Source organism: Rhinopithecus bieti, unplaced genomic scaffold (assembly GCF_001698545.2).
Source record: "Rhinopithecus bieti isolate Rb0 unplaced genomic scaffold, ASM169854v2 scaffold_6933, whole genome shotgun sequence".
Taxonomy (NCBI): Eukaryota; Metazoa; Chordata; class Mammalia; order Primates; family Cercopithecidae; genus Rhinopithecus; species Rhinopithecus bieti.
The window spans coordinates 1,458,978-1,483,940 of NW_016805426.1; the positions used below are offsets into that span (position 1 = coordinate 1,458,978).

The window sequence follows — 24,963 nt, forward strand, 5'->3', positions numbered from 1 at the left end:
GTGGAGCACTGCTGGCTGGTGCTGTCCATTTAATGTGAATGCAGCATTTTAAATATCTATACATATATATGTACATATATATACATATATGTATAGCCATGTCTCTGTGTATATATGTGTGTACATATATATGTCTATACACACACTTTTTATTTTTTTGAGATGGAGTCTCACTCTGCTGCCCAGGCTGGAGTGCAGTGGCACGATCTTGGCTCACTGCAACCTCCACTTCCCAGGTTCAAGTGATTCTTTCACCTCAGCCTCCTGAATAGCTGGGATTACAGGCATGTGCCACCACGTCGGGCTACTTTTTGTTTGTTTAGTAAAGACAGGGTTTCACCATGTTGGTCAGGCTGGTCTTGAACTCCTGACCTTGTGATCCGCCTGCCTCGGCCTCCCAAAGTGCTGGGATTACAGGTGTGAGCCACCACGCCTGACACCACACCTGGCCCACACACACACTTTTAAGAATGTTTAGCCATTGATATTTTGTGGTTTTTTGTTGCTTGTGCATAATCTAGCCCATCCTGACTTGCACAATGGTCAAGGATTCATTTGCTGTGACATGTGGATCGAAAAAACCCAGCACCCACCTTTCCATTCACCCTTCCTCCTATGTCAGAATATAGTATGCTATGGTAGTTATTTTGGCAAATAATTTTCTTTTGTTCTTTTTTAAGGGTGAGTCTCTTGATATCTACAAAATACGTTATTTAACCTGGTTATTCTCTAATACCAGCTTTTCTCCTGGGCTGGACATCAGCCTTTCCAAATGGCTGATGGAACTCTTCCCATGAATGAGCTGCCAGTGCTGTAAATCCAACAAGCTTGAGAACATACTTACTCTCCCCTTCAACCCTAGGACTTTCTCCTCATTGCCATTTTTCTAATCATCCTGCTTGCAGACCTCAGATCAATTTTAGATGTGTGTTGAGGGGAGGTATGTATAGTATGCCTTTTAAATCTCTCCACTTAATCGTTTTGGAAAATTTCAAACATTTACAAAAGTCAACAGAATTTTATAATAAATCTCTTGTACCCACCATCCAGGAACTAATGATCAAATCATAACCAGTCTTGTGGCTTTTTTTCCTACATCTACCCCACTTAGGTCATTTTAAAGCTATAAATATTTCAGTATTTATCTCTAAAAGATAAGAATTATTTTTTTGACAAGAAACAGCCACAACTCTATTATTCCTCTGAAAAGTAATTAACAGCAGACAATATTTCCAGGCAGTATTCCCCTTTCCATAGTTGCCAATTGTCTTGAATTTGTTTTTTACTGTGGTTGTCATTTGTATGAATCAAATTGAAACATGGTTCATACATTGCGATTACTTGTTCCATTTCTTCAGCCTCCTTTAGTCTATAGATGCCCTCTCCCTAGTCTTTCTCTCTTTCTGCTCTTACCCCTACAATTCATTTGCTGAAGAAGCCAGTGTGCTTGTCCTGTCGGGTTTTCCACAGTCAGGATTTTATTGGTTGCATTCCTATGAAAGTTTGTTTAGCATATTCTATGCTCCCTACGTTTACTATAAGTTGATAGTTTGATATAGAGGCATGGTATGCATTATTTGACAAATTATTGCATGATGACATCTTATCCTTTCGTCGGGAGACCCGTGACATGGGGCCGTGTCTTCCTGTGATATCAGCAACTGATGATGATTACTGTCCAGGTCAGTGGTTCTCAGTCTTGAGCATGCTCCAGAAACACTGGAGGGCTTGATAAGATACAGATTGTTGAACCCTAACCTGAGTTTCCAATTCAATAGGTCTGAATTAGGCTCAAGAATGTGTGTGTGTGTGTATATATATATAGTATATACTGTATTACTAAGTAAATTTTTTTTCTCTTTTTTTTTTTGAGAGGACTCTCACTCTGTCGCCCAGCTGCGGAGTGCAGTGGCCGATCCCAGCTCACTGGCAAGCTCCGCCACCGGGTTCCCATTCTCCTGCCTCAGCCTCTGGAGTAGCTGGGACTACAGGCGCCATGCCACCTCATCCAACTAGATTTTTATTTCTTACGTATAGACACGGGTTTCACCGTGTTAGCCAGGATGGCTCTGATCGTCCTGACCCTCCGTGATCCCGCTCGCACGGCCCAAGGTGCTGGATTCCCAGGCTTGAGCCACCGCCCCGGCCTAAGAATGAATTTTTAACAAACTTTCAGGTGATGCTGATGCCGCTGGTTCAGGGACCAGACTTTGAGAACCACTAGCCTGGATCTATGATTTCATTAGGGTTTGCAAAACGGTGATGCTGTATTCTACCCTTCTTTCTTAAGTCATTGGCTGGAATGCTTCTGTAAAGAGAAATCTTCCAAATCCTCTATTTGGTGGCCTTGAGGTCCAGTTTGTAGAAGAAGGGCCACCTCATGTTTGATTCTTTTCATTTATTTATCCATTTTCAAAATAACGAGTTGCCTAATCAATATCCTCCAAAGGTAGCCAGAGAAGTGTGTGTGTGTGCATGTATGTGTGTGCACATGTGTGTGCGTGTGTGCATGTATGTGTATGTGTGAGTGTGTGCATGTGTATGTGTATGTGTGTGCACGTGTGTGTGTGTGTGTGTGTGTGTATCTGCATGACCCACTCCATTGCAGTTATTTTTAATGATGTTAAAGTTATTCCATCTTTAGCCACAGGGACCCTGGAGACATTTTTGAACCCACTTCTTCTTTGAAGACAAATGGTCATTGGTTAGATGGCACATTCTTGGGTACCACTCTCATGTCTCTTGTCCACCATTCTCTCTACTTCAATTCCTTTTACCTGTTAGTAGGTGCCATTAATATTTTTTGGTGATTCTCCCATCATGTCATTACTTGCTCAATAAATTCTCAGTGACTCCCCAAATCAAATATAACCCTTTCATTACCATTTGATATGGTTTGAACCTGTGTCCCTACCAAAATCTCATGTTCAATTTTAATCCCCAATGTTGGAGGTGGAGCCTAATGGGAGGTGATTGGATCATGGAGATAAGTTTCTCATGAACGTTTTAACACCATCCCCCTGGTGCTGCTCTCGTGATTGTGAGTGAGTTCTGGCAAGATCTGGTTGTTAAAAGTGTGTAACACCTCCGCCCTCCTCCTGCTCCTGCTGTGTGAGACATTTCACTCCCCCTTTGTCTTCTGCTATGATTGGAAGCTTCCTGAGGTCTCCCCAGAAGAAGTTGCTATGCTTCCTGTACAGCTTGCAGAACCATGAGCCAATTAAACCTCTTTTCTTTATAAATTACCCATTCATTATAACAGTGCGAGCACAGATGGATGCCCATTCCAAACCTCCCCTTGTGTACCAACCTGCCTTCTAGCTTTATTTCCGACCCTCTTCCTTCCACCCTGAAGTAACACAGTGAAGTTACACTTCTGTCTTTGTTTGTTCTGTTCTCCTTACATCAGATACCTTTGGCTCGCGCTATCCCCTCTCCATCAATACTTTATTTATTCCGTGGTTCATCATAAATGCCTCTCCCATCTGAGTCTCTTCCTGAGCTCTTCTGTTATGAAGCCGAGCTGTTCTCCAGTGTCTTCCTGCATTTTATGCTTCTCTTTAGAGCACCGTTTCTGTGCTTTGTGTTGTAATCATGAGCATCCTTGTTGCTGGTTCTCTGCAGGACAGCTCATTTCCTCTTTTTGTTTTTTTTTTATTTTTCACCCTTATTTCTTATGTGGCAACCCTGTTTTCTAACTCACAGGTAAATGCAGTAAATCTGTATTTACCTCCTAAATACAGATTTGTAGAATTATATTAACTATGAAGTATTGGCCATAAACTCAAATAATATCTGATTTATTAAAATAGACAGATATTTAGAGATTCACATATCTAACCATGTAAATATTTATATATATGTTATATCTATGAATTCTAAGGCAGTGAACCTGCCCATGTTTTTTTCATTCATTCAGAGAAACATCAGAATTCTGCAGAGAGACAATTTACCAAACATTATGCTCCCTATTCCCGTTCAGTAAGCTAGGAGGACAAATGATTGTCTCCCTTTTCTACCTGTCCTTCCTCTCACTCCAGTCTATGGAGACACCACCTTCCTTAGCAAATACGGTGGCTCCATTGATCTGACATGGTATAGACTGCTTGGTCTGGGTGTGTGTCATTCGAATGCATGTGTGCTCTGGCTGAGCCACTAGGCTACAACCTGAAAGCTAAGGGTTTTGAAAATCAGCTTTCAGAAGTAATAGGTGAGAAAACTTGCCTACCTTGACTGAGAGCACCTTAGAGAGAAGGCTTCCCACACTTCACGGTCCGGTACCCTGAAAATCCAGAAGAAAAAAGCAGGTGAATAATGTGTGTGTCTGTTGCTATGACAACTAACCCAGTCACTTTGGCGAGGATGTGGACAATTATGCCAAGGCAGGGATTCTCAGCCACCAGCCCTCTGAGTCACGCTACCAAAGAGAATGCTCCAAATGCCCGCTTGGCAACACGTAAAATGAAATCAAGTGCATCAGAATTTGCATCTTGTTTTGGGGAGACACTTGTAAGAGATGCCATAAATGACTTACTGATGAGTGCCAGCAGCCAGTATAAATTTCCACGGTGCATCATTTCACCACGTCCACATAGGAACCACCTGGGAGGCTCCGAAGACTCCTAAGTCTTGCCTAAGATCACGCTTGGGGAGCTGCAGATAGTCATAGAGAAAAGGACCACTTTCTCTCCTTCTCACAATCTCAGGATCTCCAGGTAGCAGCCAACAGCTCATGGTGGTTGCTGAAAAGGAGCTTAATTTTAGGTGTTGAATAAATGTGAGGCTCCATCTTATTCTCCATATCATGATAAGGTGGAGTCCTGAAAATACCTCTGCTTGTGATTCTAGCTGTATTGTTATCTGAACTCTGAAAATGGTTATTGAAGGATTTGAGATAATTGGTAGAATTCTCCTGAGAATCCAGGGTTTGAAACATGAGCCCTCTACTGAATATGGATCCTTTGAGGGTGAAAGCGGCCAACACTTTCATCCTGTGAAGCAAGATAGATTTGTTTTTCTCTCTTAGGTATGGCAAAGGCTATCTGTAGACGGAACAGAAGTCAAACGTAGGATGTGTCAATGAACGACTTTCACTTTGATTTTGAAAACACCACCAAGAGTTTAGAATGGAAAGGTAAAAGTGTTTCTGAAAATGGTGTGCTTTGTGTGTGTGTGTTTGTGTGTTTGTATGTGTGTATGTGTGTATGTGTCTAGTGGGGACAAGGGCAGAATTGGAGGCCTTTAGCAGGCATAAAGTCCAAAGATGTTGGAATTGTTATTTTCTTGGTTTCTTCCTGAGGTGCTAAATTTTAGCACAACACTACTTGCTCCTTAATTAATGATTAAACAAATTTGATTCATGATTTAACTTAATTAAACAACTAATGAATTTGTGTATGCAGGAATCATTACTGTGGTGGCTGAGGCAGGCCTCTAGGGCATGGTTAGCTCAGTGCTGCACAGCTTGGTAAACAGGACCCCGAGCTGTGCACAAGCACCCCTGCTTTAAATACACACCCCTGCTAGAGACCACCTTTTATTTATGAAGGTAACAGTTTGGGTACCTTTCCTAAGGAATGTATGTGCTGAAATGTACTCCCAATAGTGACAATCAGGTTTTTTTTTTTTTAAAGCTATTTCGGCCCATCCTAGAAATGCTCCCAGACAACTCACTTTAAAAGGACAAAACATCATCTTGTTATATTTTTAGGTACTCTCATTTTACCTTGAAAGCACACTCACATCACATACATCCGGCTTGAAGGCCTGTCTGTGAAATAGCAAATTTGAAATGAAATAGAGTTTTCATTACTTTTCAAGTGGAGGCCTCTACCTTGAGGTAACTAAATGCTTTTCTCTCTACTGTGTGGACGTGCTATTTTGGAACAAATGGAAGAGACAGAAGAATAAAGCAACAGACACGCAGGGAAACTTAAGATCTGTCTAGTGTGTTTGATTCATTAGCTTATTTGAGATAGTTTTGTTTTGATTTGCAAGGAGGAAACCTGGGCTTAGTGAGATGAAGCATCTTGCCCAAGGTCACTCAGCTTCCATGCAATGTGGCTGGAATCACTCCCCATGTCTGTCTGAAACTGTGCTACACTCTCCATTTAAACAGCATTCAGTGTGTGCCTAATTGATAGCTTTGGGATCTAATGTACTTGACAACAGCTTGTTTTCTCAGGTAGGCAAACATTTCCCTTGAAATCTCATGGACACTATTCATTTACTTAGCAAATCATTTTATCGCTGGCGAGTGCCAAGGACAACTGCAGTGATCCCCTCCTGTCTTAATGATTGCTCCCTTCAAATTAGTGAAGTCCCATCTAACGAAGTTATGCCACAGATTATACAAAAGACATAGAGGCTTCATAACGGGGTTATTCTTGTAGTATGGGCCTAGGTTTAGAATGAAATGTGGATGAGAAAAAGCAAAGAGGTATTGGCAATGTCTATTTGGGAAAAGAAAAGCTATGAGTTGTACTCTCGTCTTTCTTTTTTAATTTGAGGGATATATTTAAAAGACTAAAATGGATGCTTTATGTCATTTTCTGTATATCTATCTTCTGGAGACTGAGTTGTCTCAATTTATTACTATTTTCATTCTGTGTAGACAAGTCATAGAGTTTCTGATTTGATCTTCCTGCCAATTCTAGCCTTTCTGTGAAAGAGACTAGCTCAGTGGGAGTAACTGGATTAAAATGAGCTAGTGGAGGTGTTTGAGCAAACTCCTGAGTCTGTATTTATCGATTACTCTTCAACTCCTCTAAACTGTGCCTTTTCCCTAAACAGACTCAGGGCAAAAGCAATGTGAAATAAATTAGTCAACAGCTGCTGCATTCACAGAACACAGAATCTGGAAAGTAGAGATCCTTTCAGGGTAGGCAAACGGCAGAGGACGCATTCGTGTACGAAAAGTCCACAAATGCTGGCATCCTTAGCTCTTGGTGTGACCCTATTCACCAGCCTGGACTGTTCCCAAGAGGAGACACTCCTAGTCTTGAGCTTCCAAAAAAGTGACATCATTGGGAGTGGATTAAATCTTACCATAAGAAGATAGGGCCGAGGTCAGAATGGAAATAGAGCGAAGTTCCTGTTCCTTTTCTCTCCTCAACCTCTAAATTGCCTCCCAGGAAAAAAGGCAAATATTAGGTTCCCTGAAGTAACCTAATTCTCAGTTAAGATAAGGAAGAAATTCTAACGCACATTGATTTGTCCTAGTTCTTCAGTTTGGGAATCCCTTTGTCTTTTATTCAAATGCAGAGTCCTTGTAATTTGTTATTGTTTAACCATTTCTTGATGAGCACTTAGAAATAAATTTCTCTTGGGTCTCAGGGCCAGAAAAATCTGTTCCCTTGGGTAATAACTGATCTGTTTCTGTTTCATGTACACCATGATTCTGGCATCTTGACCACACGATCTTAGCAACTATCTGAGACCTAGCACCTATTTTCCTACCCTTATTTCACTTCCATGCAAATTTCTATCCTCTATATTTTTAAATATTTTATTATAATGGCAGGCCCACTGAGAAAAGAAACCTCAGACTATCCAAATATAAATCTGTATTTAGTAGCGGGTGTGGTGGCTCATGCCTGTAATCCCGGCACTTTGGGAGGCTGAGGCGGGCGGATCACAAGGTCAGGAGATCGAGACCATCCTGGCTAACATGGTGAAACCCCATCTCTACTAAAAACACAAAAAATTAGCCGGGTGTGGTGGCAGGCGCCTGTAGTCCCAGCTACTCGGGAGGCTGAGGCAGGAGAATCGCTCGAACCCGGGAGGCAGAGGTTGCAGTGAGCTGAGATTACGTCGCTGCACTCCAGCCTGAGTGACAGAGCAAGACTGTCTGAAAAAAAAAGTTGTGTTTAGTAAGGTGACTCAACTGAATTCCTCTTCATATGAGCAAGGTTTACAAATATAAACACATACACACGTAGAAACAAGTAAAAGGCCCAGGCTTTTCACTTGGGTCTTTTGCTCCATAAATGGAACATATCGTGAGTGTGCTTGATGACTCTTTCCTCTGAAAATTCATAATCATTTCTTTTTGGCTTCTCTATGAAGATCTCTGCAGGTTCCACACCAAGATAACCTTTTCTTTGCTGTTCTCGACCTTGTCCTACTGTATTGCATTCGGATTTCCATAGGATGGATGATTGACCGGATACATATCAAAATAACAGTGGCTATAATTGCTAACACTCACCACTCACAATATGCTTTACGAACAGGTGCTTAACTCTTCCTCACAGCATTCTGCAACATATGATTTAGACATTATTTACAAATACAAAATACACGTGTAGAGAGGTCAGGTAACTCGTACAAAGCTATCCTTATAAGTTGTGGTACAGGGTTTCAAACTCTTCATGTCATGGTGAAAGCTCTCCCATATGCATTTTCTTTCTACCCTATGAAAACACCCAACTTACCCTTTTCGTAGGAACCTTGTTTTTCAAGTCCCTCTTCCGAAATGTTCAAGACATATCAATACCACGACTAAAGAGCAATGTAATGCGAGCATCTGTTCAGGTTGCACACTGCACAACTTTAAGTGTCATTCACATAGACTACAACGTGACCACAATGTGAATGGCGCCTCCTAGAGTTGTGCTGTACCTAACCTGTGCAACCATTCATGGGTGCTCTGGGAGAAGACAGGCTCTCTCAGAGGTTCCATTCTATTCTTTAATGGGATACATGTATCTTTCATAACTGAAACTCTCTAAGTAATTTGAAACATGGCTCAGAAATGTCCACTTAAACAATTTTCTTCCCCTTCGATTTTCCTTATAAAACTAAATAAATACAAAGAGCTGAGAAAAAGTCCTAAGTATAATAGGGTGCCCTTGTTGTGCTCTCAGAGCATACAGCAAATCCAAAATTGGGTAATTCTGCTTTCATTCATTCAAATAAACTCCTAGAAGAATGCCTGATACCTCCTTTGCTAAGGAAACCTTCCAGGGCAAATTGTCTCATCTCCTCCACTGACTTTATGTTTACCCCTCATGGAGATGCCGGGGACCCCACGTCATCATCCCTCAGTGGCCATGCTGGGAAGTGCTTTCTGTAATTGCTGGAATGATCTTTTGCTACCTTTTCTTGAGCACAGTTACAGGGACATTTCCATAGCTTCTTTATTTTCTATATTGAGGAGGAGAAAAGGTAACTTAGAGCTACATCCAAGAAGAGGCATTTCAGTGATCTCTGGCTAGCAAAGTATATTTCATATCCTCAATACAAACATGCGTTGGTCACAGAATAACCCACTTGTGTAATCTTGGAGAGTCTTCTTAATTATTAACCCCAAAACACATTCCTATTATTCATATGATCAGAAAAAATCTTATAGTCCTCATCTAACCCATCTGTCTTTATGATGTTTCCCTACCCATAACAAGCTGATAATACAAACCAGAACCACACCACAATAAAACATGCAAAGGCAAGTGGCAATTTAGCAGCAAATATTGGTATTACACTAGGCCTCCGATGAGTAGTTTTTAAGTGTCAGGATTTTAAAGCACATATATAATTGGCGTGGGTCTTAGAGAGAGTAGTCATTAAAATTTCGTGTTTAGGCAGGAAATTTGATGTTAGCAGCTTTTTCCTTCTCGATCTAGAAAGGTTTTGGGTTAGGGGATAAAGAGAAATAGACTCAAATTGATTAAAGGAGAGCCCAATTTCAGAGAATGTGGAAGTGCTAGCAGAATAATGTAGACACTGATAGAGTAGTAAAGGCAACATAAAGTTGGAAACAAGGTTTTCAACCGTTTCCTCATGGGAAAATGGAGACACCTGCCTCACTGTGTTATGGAAGGGCTGAGATGAGGGAAAGTTCGTGAATCCCTGATGTGAGACATTTCCAGGAGGAACAACGTACTTTTCCGTAAGATGCATAGCTGAACTCCTTTGGTTCCTGGAATCTTGAATAAAATATTTCTGTAAGGTGCTCCCAGGGGCCTAAAGATGACCAGAAGTTGTTGCTAACAATTAGTGACTATCAAAAAATGGAATGAAAACTACAATTATTTTCCTTTGCAATTTACAAAAGCATTGAGTGCATATTGTACTGTGGGGGGGCTATTATCTATTTTTGTTTCTGCTTCATTAAGAAATGGTTTAAATGATGCTTTAAGAGAAAAGGAAAGGAAAGGAAAGGAAAGGAAAGGAAACGAAAGGAAAGGAAAGGAAAGGAAAACTTCTTAGCAGGACATGGTGAAGAATGACCTCTTTTCTGGTCAGCTTTTCTGATCCCTCTATGCGGACCGAGTTCTGCTGATCCTTTTGTGTCACTCTTGCTGCTCTTGGTCTCTGCTCACCTGGGCTTGGGTACCACTGCCCACATCAAAGTCCCCACTCTCAGCCTGTACACAAAGGGAATCTCACATATAATCATTGTCATTTGTATTTTTAAGTAGGTTTCCTTTTTCCAGTATGCTCTGCAAAATACCACCTGCCGCTAAGCACTTGTTTCAGGGAGAGCCTCGTTCTGGGTTGCACAATGCCGTGATCTGCTATCTCCTCTGCTGCTCTGAATATGTTGTGTCCTGAATCTCTTTCAGACTAAAATAGGCCATGGCAATTCTGTGCATATTGATGTAATGAGTGCTTACTTGGATTCTCATTTAAGTCCTGCAACACTCTTAATGAAATAGCCCAACTATTATTATCCACACCTGCAGATGGGGTCGATGAGAGAGAGAAGGGAAGTGGCAGGTGTGAGGCAGGGCTGGATTTAGGTGATCCAAGCACAAATCTTGATTTATTTTTGATCACATTATCTTAATCATTGAGTTGGCTTCTGTACTGTGACCATGGAAAGGGACAATTCTAGAACTGTATGTGAGACAAATAACATCCTTAATAAGAAGTGGATTGAAAATGGATTCTTCATTTGGAACAAACATGGGTGTCAAGATCTTCCCTCGAAACTCTCAAGCCTTTTGCTTATTAACCTCTTCACAAGGCCCAGTATCATGTATGCCCCAGAAATACTTGGCACAAGGCCTGGCACTCAGAACACTAAATAAGAGCCAGTTTCCTTTCTCTTTGCTGTCTTTTTGCAGGCAGGGGTAATGCTATGTTCTGTGTGATACATCGCTGTGCACCTTATTTTTTCTGGGGCTTTTGACTTATTTCAGGTGTCTGATTAATCTTCGCAGAAGTGATGATGATGACGGTGAGCATGATGATGACAATGGCCTTGATGGTGATGCTGCCAATCTTTTCTGTATAGCCCTCTGAGAGATCAGACTGTCATCTAAGGTACATGGCACGACAACATGCATGAACACGCTTCATGGTTTGCACGGCTCCTGACTACCACAGCTGCCTGCATCCTCTGACAGCCTAACACAATGAAACAACAGTGAGGCATCTGTTCCCGTGAACTTGTAAATACCAAGGTTGGTGCATAACACGGGCGCCTCTGAAGCTCAGTTTCATAGTCACGTCAGAGGACAGCATCCAGCAGTCAGGCCAGGCAACAAATATTTTGCAAGAAGAACGTGTATTCTTGGGAAAGCTGAGAGAGCATTAGATAGAGTTCCTTTCCCCTTGCCAAGCAGCCATGATATTCATGAGCGTATTCAGAGAAGATGACGTCTTGATGGGCTCAGCTCAGAATGAGGATACACAAATATTTTTAAGCTCACAATCCAACTCACCTTAAGCCTGAGTTTTAAGGAATCCAGTATAACAGAGAAAATCTGCATCCATGCCATATGATAAAACCATGGAACTGAGGGAGGTTGGTTATTAATATATATAAAATTCTATAATTCAGCCATATTCTAGTGTGGGCTCCTTATGCTATTTGCACTTCCATTTATTAAAAGGAGGACAGTTTCAGAAACTGTCAGTGTCAGAAGTTAGAGGTGCAGTGACAGCAGCAACCAGACAAGGCAACCTTCTTTGCTCAGGAGAACTCCATGTTTCCCAAAACTGAGTGGGGCAAAGGATCCTCTGACAAGTTCTGTACCCCGTTTTCCATGTGGCCCCCATACTCTGCAGAAATAAGTTGTTGTAGAAGCAATTTGAAATCTCCCATTTAACCTCCATAGGTGTTCAGACATGATTCACCTCAACGTGATAGTCTAGGGGTAAAATTGAAACCATGCATTTTATTATTTATTTATTTATTTATTTTTAGAGATAGGGTCTCACTCTGTTGCCCAGGCTGGAGTGCAGTGGTGTGATCCTGGTTCACTGCAACCTCTAACTCCTCAGCTCAAGCAATCCTCCCTCATCAGCCTCCCAAGTATCTAGGACTACAGGCATGCACCACACTATGCCCAGCTAATTTATTTCATTTTGCAGAGACAGGGTCTCACCATGTTGTTTAGGCTAGTTTCAAATTCTTGGCCTCAAGCAATCCTCCCACCTTCACTTCCCAAAGTGCTGGGATTACAGGCTTCTGGGATTGAGCAACTGTACCCAACTGAAACTATGAATTTTAAAATGAGTAGGAAAATCTGCATGTTGCTATTACAATGGTTTATATCAGTAAACTAGACGATGAAGAACCAGGGAAAGTCTACACTATACAATATTCATAACATTCATGTAATAGTCACTCAGTGCTTAAATACAATACAGAAAACATATTTTTTTCTGAAATGTAGTTCAGAGCTTCTCTGACAACTTCAAAGCCTACTTTCTAAGTACCAGGTTTTGGTGATGCAGTTTCTTTTCTAAGGACACAGCAAAAGACTCAAACCTAACACTGCTTTTTACCAGTAGAAGAAAAGGCAATGCAATTTAACCACTCACACAGTGAAAAATTCAGTAGGGCTTTAAGCTGTGTGCAACGAAATTAACTTGAGACTGTGAAGCCAACTATATTTTAAAATTTAGCAGCCCAGATAGGTTTATTTTTTCCTTCTCTTCATCTGATGTAGTTTCTATGAAAAGTCGGAGGACAAATGCTGACAGGCAGGACAGAAGGTGAAATGGAAACAAAAGCGTCTTGCTAAGGGGTCCTGCAGTGCCTGTCCAGCCTTTCCAGCCACTGAATCACTGGACATGCTCGAGGGCACTCACTTATTAGGCTCTCCAGGACCCTCTGAGTGAGGACGAAGAAACATGTGCTTCATTTTATATTAGAAAAATGGTGAGAGTTCAACTGACCCACAAGGTCTTATAAAAAACAATAAATAAAGGTATGTCCTTTCTTGGTCTGAATTCCACAAATTAGAAGTCAGAGAGGATTTGGTGCTCATTGTCATCCTCCTGTTATGCTACTACATTCTACTCTATTCTATTCTATTCTATTCTATTCTATTCTATTCTATTCTGGCTATATTTTTTAAGACAGTGTCTCCCTTTGTTGTATAGGCTGGAGTGCAGTGGTATGAACATGGCTCACTGTAGCCAGGTTCAAGCAATTCTCCCACCTCAGCCTCTGAAGTAGCTGAGACTACAGGTACACACCACCATGCCCAGCTAATTTTTGTAGTTTTTTTTTGTTTTGTTTTGTTTTGGAGAAACAAGGTCTCTCTTTTTTGCCTAGGCTGGTCTCCAACTCCTGGGCTTATGCCATCCTCCCACCTCGACCTTCCACAGTGCTAGGATTACAGGTATGAGCCACTGCACCCAGCCATTTCTTTTATTTTTTAATTTTAATTTTTAGTTTTTGAGATAGAGTCTCACTCTGTTGCCCAGGGTGGAGTGTAATGGCACAATCTCAGCTCACTGCAACCTCTACCTCCCAGGCTCAAGTGATCCTCCCACCTCAGCTTCCCAAGTAGCTAGGACTACAGGCATGTGCCACCACGTTCAGCTAATTTTTTTGTTTGTTTGTTTGTTTTGTATTTTTAGTAGGAACCAGGTTTCATCATGTTGACCACGCTGATCGTGAGCTCCTGACCTCAAATGATCTATCCACCTTGGCCTCCAAAAGGGCTAGGATCACAGGTGTGAGCCACAGCACCCAGCCATTACTTTTATTTTAATAAAGAATATTCCTTCTTTTATTTTTAGTTAGGACAAAACCTCTGATTTAAAAGCAAACTTCCCAGTCCTTTTTTTTTTTTTTTTAGAGATACAAGATAAATAGCTAGAAAACTTTGATGCCTGCTTTTCATAACCCTGATCATTTTAATGCAGTTATTTGTTTTGATTTCCAAGCAGCACATAGGAGGGAATAGGATGGTGATGAAACCTGTGGGCCTGGCTTCAGACTGCCTGAGGTCAGATCTTGGCTTCAGATCTTGCTGGCTTGAAGAGCCTGGGCAAGTGAAGACAATATTGTACTCACTCCACAATAGTGTTGTGAGAACGAAAGGCCAACGCATTTTTCAGACATTTTGTGAGAAAAAACTCTGTTTGGTCTCTTCCTTCAGAATATTTAGGGTCCTGTTTCTTTTTATTCCTTTGCATTAGCAATGATTGGTAGAATAATATTGGATAGCAACAGTCACAGCAAGCACAGATATCTTGGCTTTTAAAATTATAATGGGAATGTGTATTTTTTAATATGTCACTTTCAAATATTATGTAAAAAAGAGTTTCCTTTTATTCCTAACTTGCAAAGCATTTTCATCACAAATGGGTCCTGACTTTTATCAAATGCTTTTTCAGCATCAATTGAGAGGATCACATGATTTTTCTCCTTTAACCTATTAAGCCAATTAGCTGATTAATGTTGCATAGTATTTGCAGTACGAGGATAAGCCTGACTTGGTCATTATTTTAATGTACATAATATTTAATTGTTCATAGTTTATTTAGGATTTTAGTATCTACATGCACATAAGAAGCCTGTTAGTTATACCTAAGACAAGTCAGGCAATAGTAGATCAGTGACAACAATTGGTGATCACTATAGAGAAAGGTTAATGGGTAGAAAAGAGAAATAGGCAAAGATTAAGTGAAGATTTCATGCTCAGAAGATGTGGACTCAATGTTCTATTGTCTAGAGTTATGAGGGGAATCTCTGGGCATCCTGGGTATGAAGCACTGTGCTCCTTTCCACACAAATCCTCACCGAAGCCTCTGTCAGGTTGCTGCAGGTTCCCCCAGAGGTGTTCCAACAGGATTTAGGGCTGGAGAAACTTTTCTATCAGGCAGGCAAAAAACTGTGTTGCTGCTTGGGAATTTAAAAAAACGGCCAGGCACAGTGGCTCACTCCTGCAGTCCCAGCACTTTGGGAGGCTGAAGTAGGAGGATCCCTTGAGCCCAGGAATTTGAGACCAGCCCAGGCAACAAGAACCCGTCTCTACAAAATATTTTTTTAAAAAATTAGCCAGGGGTAGTGGCACGCACTTGTGGTCTCAGCTACTCGGGCAGCTGAGACAGGTGGATCATTTGATCCCCGCAAGTCCAGGCTTCAGGAAACCGTGATTGTGCCACTACACTCCAGCCTGGGTGAGAGAGTGAGACTCTGTCTCAAAAAAAAAAAAGTGAGCAAGGAGATTGTAAAAAAAAAATCTACAAACAGACACAGACCAAGTGAACATGAGCTTAGATACTGGAACATCGTAGGATGGGGGCAGGTATGCAGGACCTGCATCTAGAACTGGGGGTGCATATCCTAGGTTTTTCATTTATTATAGGATTTCTAAACTGAAGTTCCAGAACTGGGTTTTCTGGAGTCTGCAATTTCAGATATTATATGTAAGGTTTCTGTATCTTTGCATTTTTTTTGTGGACAGACTCTATAGCTTTCATTTTACAAAAGGAGCATCGCTGATTTACTAGCTGTTGGACTTTGGGCATATTCTCTGACCTTTCGGCTGGCTTTCCTCTCAAGTGGAGATAGGAAGCCTTAATTACTTCAAAGGCTACATGTGGACTCACATATAGACCCAAATTATAAAAAGTCAGACGTAAGAATGTATGTGTGTTATACTGAAAGAGATGTTTCGAAGACAAATACAGTAGGCAATAAAATCTGAACCATTTATTTTGAAAATAGGTTTATGAACACGTCCAAAAATATTCAGGTAAATGTAGGCATCTAATTGTAGAAAAGTAGAGTTTTTAAATTTCATTATAAAACTCTCTCTCTCTATATATAATATATACACATATTATCTATCTAACTATCTATCTATCTATCTATCTATCTATCTATCTATCTATCTATCTATCTAATCTTCCTCGCCAAAAAAAAAAAAAAGAAAGAAAAGAAAAAAGAAAAGAAAATCCCACCTTTATCACCATCACAGAAAGTGTACTGCGTCGGATTTGACCTTATCTGTCAATCGCAATGTTTCTTACCCTAACGCAAACATTCCAGTAAGGGGTCCGGATTTGTTAACAGCAGAAATACACAGATCCTTTCTTTAATGAGTGCAATGCAGTGCAAAGGCCACTGGAGTTGTAGTGCAGCCATGAAGAAGAGAAAAAGGAAATCTAGATGGGCAGCCTCCTTTGCTTTGTCTCCTTCACACTCTTGGCTATCTTCTCCCTTTGACGCGGGTGGACTGGTTGCTCGGGGCTCTTTTCACTCAGAACCCCAACTTTGGAAGGGTTAGCTTTGTTTCCTTTTTTGTCTAATTTCTGGATTTCCCGCTGGAGCATGTGAAAACTAGATCATTCCACCTTGTGGTTTTGGAATATTGGATAAGGCAGTCCCCGAGCCATCTGTCGTTGTACATACTGTGTTTCCCAACGGAGCTCAATTACAAAATTCTGAACAATCAAAGGGAATTAGGGTAATGGTAGCAATGTCCACTATTTTTACATTCTTATTTTGCAATTCTCTGTATTAAATTTCATTTTACAAAATAGTTTCAGTTCAACTCCTTAAATAAAATATATCACAGAAGTGTTAAAGGATTAGAATCATTTAGGACTATTAAGAGTCAAAATTTCCTCCTATGTGATGATATGACTGGACAATGGCAAAATGGTTACTACCAAAGTTCTAAGTGCAGCGAACATTGAGGCTTAAAGGGGAGGAAGTCGCTTATACTAGAAGACAAGCAAATTATAGAGAATTATAAAGAAAAGAATAAGCTGATTTGATATCCAGTCAGTGGAAAACATTTTAATAGAAGGCGGTGGGGGTGAGACAAAAAGGAGGAATGTAATTAATATTGTGTTGCTTTAGGGGTAAAACACCTAAAAAATTTCCAAAGGAGATCAGTATTGATCTTTGTGTCTCTGGGTTGTGTCTGTGTGTATAGACAGACAGAGAGAGAGAGAAGTTACAGTATTATATTTGTTAAATACAAATATATGCATTTAGTTCAACTAATCTTCTATTAGTCTCATCTTACAAAACATATGTAATAGCTTTTCTAAAGGTTTCCCAACATTCCCAAATAGGACCAGCATGTGAAAGTCGAGGTATCTGATTCTAAATTCTGAAATTTGCTTTTACAAGAATCTTCTGAGTGAAAAATCAGATACCACTCAAATAAAGGGGTTTAAATATCAGACTTTCAAGGTGTCAGACTGATTGCAAATGGAAACTTTGGATTAGAAACCACAGACAAAGCATGATTAATCCTCATCTGTTTTCTTGAAATTGAGCTCTGTCTTCAGGGACTCAAGTTCCTATGTTCCTTCTTGCTCCTGTTTCCAGACAAGTGGGAAAAGTCAGGAAAGACTTCACTGCTGATACAGTTGTAAAATACATTGAACCAGGCCCAAGGCAAAAATTGCTAAAAAGTCACTTGGTCCATTGGAGTGTCTTCTCATTCAGAAACATTTATTCCAGCATGACATAAAACCATTCAGAATGCTGACAGCAACGCTTACGAATTGAGTATTAAAAAACATGCAGTGTATGATTCCATTTTTAAAAGATTTATATTAATATCTAAAGAAATTTGCTTGGAAAACATAAGTCTAAAAATATGACAGTGTTAATTTCTGGCTAGTGAGAGTATGAGTGAATTGTTATTTACCCATACTCTTAATTTTAAGTTAAGTTTTAAAGGGAATTCAACAAATAAATGTTGCTAGGCCCCGATTTGTGGACATTGAGCTAGGCAAAAGGATATATAAAGAGATGCAAGCTAGAAGAGGGGAAAGTTCTGGATGGGGACCTCACTGGCCTCCTCACCTCTGTAGACCCATGTCCTGGGTTGACCCAGCGAAGAACCCTATAAGGATTTGTTCAATAAATGAATGGATAGAGACTGATCAACGACTGACCAAGTGACATTTTACAGGTGCTGTGAAAGCAGCATACAAGCCGGAGAGCCTACTGGAAGCAAAAGGGGAAAACCCAGTCAGGTATGGGGGCTGCGGGGAGGATGCCCGGCGGCGGAGACTGGATTCAGGATTTGATGACTGAATTGAACCTTCTATTAAGAGGTGAGTGGGCTGGGAGATTGTGATGCCCAGAGGGTGAGGAAGGAAGTGGGGAAGGAAGAATACAACAGAGGACAAAGATGACAAGAACAGCCCATGCTAGCTAGCTTGAAGACGTTAGGAAGAGCAAAATGAGAAGAGAGAACAGGAGACAGACAATATTGTAGGACAGTGACGCCTCTAGAATCTTAGGAAAAAACTCTGAGCTTTTACAAATACAAAAACTAAGAACTACTTATAAAAAGTATTAGGACACTGACATAAGAAAGTGGTGGGTCAGGGCAGAGTGGGAGAGAATCAAGAGATAGGAGGAAATGTGGGAAGAAAGGGATACAGACCAAACTACAGGGAGCGTTATTTCTTCAGGAACTCTCGCTAAATGCTGTTGTCTTTTGCATAAAAATGGCACAAACCATTTTTGAGAGGGTAGGATTTTGGAGCAGTTTTAATGGACATTTAGTGTGTCTGTCTCTTTTCCCAAAATAAATTATTTTTTCTAAAGTAACTATACATATTACCATCATGTCCTTGATAAGAATACACTTGATAAGAACAAAGCAGAAACTTATTAAACAGGTTATACAGTTATAAAGAAATTTGGTTGTTTTTAAAAAGTCAGCTTATGGATTTAATTTATTTCTCAATAAATTCTTTTAACATCGATCTAAAACACTAATTATTTTTAAAAGACAGACAGAGAGGAAAAAAGGAAGGAAGGAAGGTAAGAAGGGAGGGAAAGAGGGAGGGAGGGAAAGAAAGAAAATTTAAAAAGGTGAGGGAGAGAAAAGAAGGAAGGAAAAGAAGGAAAAAATAAATTCCTCCAGGTCATGCTGTGTGTAGACAGTGGACCCTACCTATGAGTAAAATCAGGCATCAATACTTCCTAAAGAATTTTTTCTCAACAAGCATTATTTATGTCTGAGAGCTTTATCCATCATTTTTCACTCAGAGAGGAATAACTCAAATTTTTTTTTGTTTTTGTTTTTGAGATGGAATCTTGCTCTGTTGCTCAGACTGGAGTGCAGTGGCGTGATCTCAGCTCAGTATAACCTCTGCTTCCAAGGTTCAAGTGATTCTCCTGCCTCTGCCTCCCTAGTAGCTGGGATTACAGGTGCCCGCCACCACGCCCAGCTAATTTTTATATTTTTAGTAGAGACAGGGTTTCACCATATTGGCCAGGCTGGTCTCGAACTCCTGACCTCGTGATCTGCCCACCCCAGCCTCCCAAAGTGCTGGGATTACAGGCATGAGCCACGGGACCCGGCCAATGTGTGTTTTTTTAATGAGCAAAAATCATAGATAAAGCACCTAATCGTTTGAAAGAAAAAGAAGACAGTAACTCTGTTGGGTGATGGGGAAAACCTTTTTCTAAGTTTTGATGTTAGAAAGGAGCCAGAGGTGGGATGAAGCGACTGCCTAATGCCGTATTAAAAAGGAAGAAGCCCCAGGGTGATGGAGAATGGGTCGTCTATTACGTTCTAAAAATCACTTGTAAATCAATAGTAATCGTGCGACAGAGCCTACTGCTAGTACGGGAAGTAACGTTCCTAACTGCAACAATAATTTTAATGGCAACCATTTTTCTTTTTTTTTCCTGAAGTATTTTACCAATATATACAGACCTCCAGAGAACCTGAGCTGTCTCCTGCTCTTTTATACAAAGAAGGGGAGGAAGAGGATCAAAACTATTACAATTTCATATTCCATATTTCTGCTCTAGTTTGTAACTTCCTATCCTCTTAATCTTAATTACTCTAATCCATAACCACGTATTGCATCAGCCTTGCCAGAATCTCTTCCCACAACTTCACGTGCACATCGTCCTCTTTGGCAAATACACAGCATGTCATTTTCTGGATGAGTAGCAGACACAAAGCATATTGCAGTAAATGATTTTAAGCCACTGTTCCCTGTTTAATCAAAGTAGATATGGTTGATTACATGGACAAAAAGCTACTGAACAAACACGTTTGTTCAGGAGTAACTAAGCATTAGATAACATTATGTAATGTGGAAGTAAGTAACTGCCTGGCTTAATGTTATGGTTTCCATGGAAACCACATCAATGAAGGGTAAAGGAGTTTAGAAATACTGGTTTCTTTCGGTGCATAAATGGAATATCTACATCCACACGATGTTTTTGGTGGCTTGAAAAAAGTATTCCGCTCATTAAAGAGTAATCTGAGTCATGAATCAGTGTGAATATTTGGGACCACCATCTAGGAAAGAATGCCCCTTGGCATTGCCTTTCCCAAGTTCTTTAGGGATAAAAGGATGCTCAGGTGGCTAGGGGAAGTGTGCTACATGAATTTTACATGGGATGCTGCCCCCGTGTAGGGTCCATGTGCCACGGATGGGCTTTTCTTCTTTTCCAAAAAAACAAAGACCGTGATGGCGATAACAAAACGTCAAAGTCCCAGCCAAATGCCGAACACTGCAGAGGATGGTTCCTGCGGAAAGCAAAAATGATTAATTATGGGAGGAGGAGAGGAGGCTTTGGTTTTGTATTCAGCCGGCGCTGCAGTGCTCTCTGTCCTCTTATCTGCTACAGCAGCGCAATTATAGCGCAGGGAGGGGAGGAGGGTGCGGGGAAGGGAGGGGTTTTGGGAAGGGGAAGGGGGTGCGTGGAGACGAGGAGCATGGGGGGAGGGGGTACGGGCAAGGGAGGGGCTTCGGGGAGGAGAAGGGGTGCTGTGAGGGGAAGGGGTGCAGGGAGCGGAGGGGTACAGGGAGCTCCCAGCTCCAGCATTATTGTCTTAGTCTTTTATTTCATTTTAGTTCCCCTGGGTTAGACGAGGAATACAGTTAAATATACAGGTTCTTCTGAACTGCAAGTTACACCTTAATAAGACTTAGAGAAATCCAATTATTTTTTATTCTGTGGTTGAAGGGAAATTCATTTCAGTGGTCAGAAGAGGGGCTGAGAGCCAGGAGAGCTGAATTGTGCTCTGGTCTCTGCACTCTTCCCTCATTTCTTCCTAATGGCTTAGGTGTGGTTTGCCCTGGAGGCTGGCTTTTTAATTCTAGGATGCTTAGAGAGGCTTTCCAGGCTGAAGATGTTCCTTCACTGTAGACCTTCCCTTCTTAATTCATCTGCAGTGGATCTTTGCTACCCAAATTAGTATTGAAAAGAAGGTTAGTACAGAAAAGACTATCTTTCTAGGGTGTGCTTCCTAGATACATTGAAGAGATTTTAACTGGGATTTATTCCATAGCTAGAGCCCATCCATGTGTTAATTTTCCCACATATATTGTTATTCTCAAGTGTCCAGACCATTCTTCTTCTTCTTTTTTTTTTTTTTTTTTTTTTTTTTTTTTTTTTTTTTTTTTTTTTTCCTGTGTTGTGGTGCAATCTTGGCTCACTATAATCTTCACCTCCCAGGTTCGAGTGATTATCCTGTCTCAGCCTTCCAAGTAGCTGGGATTACAGGCCTGCGCCACCACACCAGGCTAATTTTTGTACTTTTAGTAGAGATACGGTTTCACCATGTTGGCCAGGCTGGTCTTGAACTCCTAACCTCAAGAGATCTGCCTGCCTGGGCCTTCCAAAGTGCTGGGATTATAGGCGTGAGCCACCGCGCCCAGCCCCCTTTCCATTTTATTCCAAATAGCCACTAAGAGGACTTCTACACGGATTAAATGTGTCCCCACATTTATGGGGCCACCATACAGATTCAGAAAGAAGGGAAGAAGCCCTCTCCACGGTTCTGCCCTAGAAGTTGGGTGCACTACAGGGAGCAAGAGCTTAGAGTTGCCCCTGAAGATCTAAAGCACTGGCAAATGCGTGTAGGGAAGAGAATACAGGCAGCAACTTTGTTCTACTCTGTGGGAAGCTTTGACTCACAAGGCCCATGGAAAGACCTCTGGCTCTGATCCCATCCCCTTTACCCTAAACACAGTGGGAAACAGGCTCGTTTTTGCCAATACGGAAGTTGTGGCAGGAGATCTGTCCTCTCTTTTTCATCTTCCTTGTAATAACCAAGGCAGAATATTTACCAAATCCTTGGTTTATACCAAGCCCTTTCATTTATCCCTCACAGCAGTGCTTTAAGGTAGGTATTACCAGCCACATCTGTAAATAGGAATCAGAGACATTAATGGTAAAACAATGACCAACAAAAGAGGATTAGAGGCATGAAGTAACTTGCCAAAGATTACCTGGGTAGAGACTGAACAACTCGAACCAAGGCTGTGGCCCTTTTGCCTACACTGTTAAATGGCAGCACTACTGTGAGGGAGGTCTTGAGGTAACTCATGAAGCTTGTTTCTAGCATGCCATAGGAAACTAGAGGAAACTAGAGGAAACTAGAGGAAAAATAGCTCTAGTTTATATTTTGAACAAAATGGTCATTTGCCAAGATGTTCTCTTGTCAGAAGTTCTCCAGAAAATTCCAAGGCTTACCTGAGAACCAAAGAAAGCCTGCTAGCCCAGAAATGAGAATTTTAATTTTGATCAACTCTCAGGAATTCTGTGGCAACCTCAATTTGCTTAGTGTCTGTGAAACACTGCAGCTGTCTTGTGTATACTGAGTGGATGGCCATGGTAGTATGCCATACACAAGTGCAATAAGAAATAGCTTATCAACTCCTGACTTCAGGTGATCCTCCCACCTCGGCCTCCCAGCCTTGCCAACGTGGTGAAACTCTGTCTCTACTAAAAATACAAAAAAAATTAGCTAGGCGTGGTCTGTAATCCCAGCTACTCAGGAGGCTGAGGTGGGAGAATTTCTGGAACCTGGATGGCAGAGGTTGCAGTGAGCCGAGATTGCAACATTGCACTCCAGCCTGGGTGACAGAGTAAGACTCTGTCTAAAAAAAATTTTAAAAAGGCCAGGCACAGTGGCTGACACCTATAATCCCAGCACTTCAGGAGGCCAAGGCAGGTGGATCACCAGAGGTTGGGAGCTCAAGACCAGCCTGGCCAACATGATGAAACCCCATCTCTACTGAAAATACAAAAATTAGCCGGGCATGGTGGTGCATGTCTGTAGTCCCAGCTACTTGGGAGGCTGAGGCACAAGAATCACTCGAACCCAGAGGTGGAGGTTGCAGTGAGTTGAGATTGCACCACTGCACTCCAGCCTGGGCAACAGGTTGAAACTACATCTCAAAAAAAAAAAAAAAAAAAAAAAAAGCTTATCAAAATGTCCAAGCTGAGGCTTGCTTGATATGAAGGGCTTCTTGAGTGCTTAGCCCAAAGACAGCCTACCCTCCAAAACTGGCTATACTGTCATCTGTGACTTGTTATTTGCATCATATTGTGGGGCTTATTTCCAGGGAACTACAATTTGAAAGTCAGTTACTCTCCCATCAGCTGTTCCCTCTCATCCTCTCTCCAACAAGAAAAATAAGATGGTGTTCAGGGCTTGTCGGGGGGGTTGGGGGAAAGGGGAGGGAAAGCATTAGGACAAATACCTAATACTTAAAACCTAGGGTTGATAGGCGCAGCAAACGAACATGGCACATGTATACCGATGTGACAAACCTGGACATTTTGCACATGCCCCAGAACTTAAAGTAACATTTTTTAAAAATTTTAAAAAAAGAAAAGAAAAATAAGATGGTACTAAAATGTATGTTAAAAGGATGGTAATTAGTATCAGTTAACTCTTTAAAGAAGCTAGGTTTTCAGCAATTCTTAAAATAGGTATTTAAGCCACATATGTGGCTTACAAAGGCAAGTCTTTTCATGGTTTGCAGCTAATAGTAAGGCAAATGCATACTCCCAGAAGCAAAAAGAAACAGCCTGCTCTAGTTTAGAAATTGATTCAAATTTTGTTGTCTGAGCACTCAAAGGGAAAAACTTTCAATGCTTCTGCCAAAATAGCTTATTTGTATTCAGGTCTTCAAAGAGAGTATAGGTTGTTATTTCTTTAGATATTGTCTGCTTTTCTTCAAATGGCACTTTTTGAAGAGACCAAGTCATTTCAATAATTTGTGTGTGTGTGTGTGTGTATGTGTGTGTTGTGTGTTTTACCTTGAAGGGTGTTAGGAGAATTAAGCCAAATACTGTTAGCATCAGGGCACTGGCTTGTGAAATCTCTTCTATTTGTGTGTCCCATGATGAGCCGGGGCTGTTGCTGCTGATTTTCCATTGGCTGGCTCAGCTAACAGAGCTTTACAAACTGCTCTGAGCTTGCGTCTTCAATAAGTTCCAGCTTCTTCTCATTGGTTCTTGTAAAGATGCTGAAGGAGGTAGGGAGGTTGCACCACTGCACTCCTCCCTTGTCACAGATGACAGTATAGCCAGTTTTGGAGGGTAGGCTGTCTTTGGGCTAAGCTCTCCCTCCCCTTTCCCCCAACACCCCCAACAGGCCCTGACTCACTGTTTTAAAACTTCCCTTTTAGTAAGAGTTGCTGGAGAAGGCTCTAATGAAATGCAGAGGGAACTGTAACACACTGGCTCTGCTAAAACTTGTGAGTAAAAAGAGATAGATGGGCAAAGGAGATTTGACCTGCTTTTTTCTTAAAGAAAACATATGAGAAAGAGCAGGTTTGGAGTAAGATGGACTTGGTTTTGAATCTTGGTGCCATTTAACAGTTTAGTGACAGAAAGAAGCAGCATGACCCAGACCTCAGATATCCATGCATATAAATTGGGCATTTAAATACCTAGCTGGCAGTACTGTATGGATTTACCATTTATGCAAAGTACCAAGCACAGCGTAGGTACCAAATATCTCTTTGCCT

The 24,963-nt window shown here is 41.1% G+C and overlaps 1 long non-coding RNA gene across 1 annotated transcript in view; it reads left to right on the top strand.

Moving 5' to 3' along the window:
- The window catches only part of LOC108529888 (uncharacterized), a 73,727-nt gene that overhangs the window by 7,954 nt on the left and 40,810 nt on the right, over nt 1–24,963 (top strand). Inside the window, exon 3 of the long non-coding RNA XR_001885703.1 lies at nt 18,132–18,276. This is a non-coding gene — a long non-coding RNA (uncharacterized LOC108529888). The remainder of the gene's footprint in view (nt 1–18,131; nt 18,277–24,963) is intronic.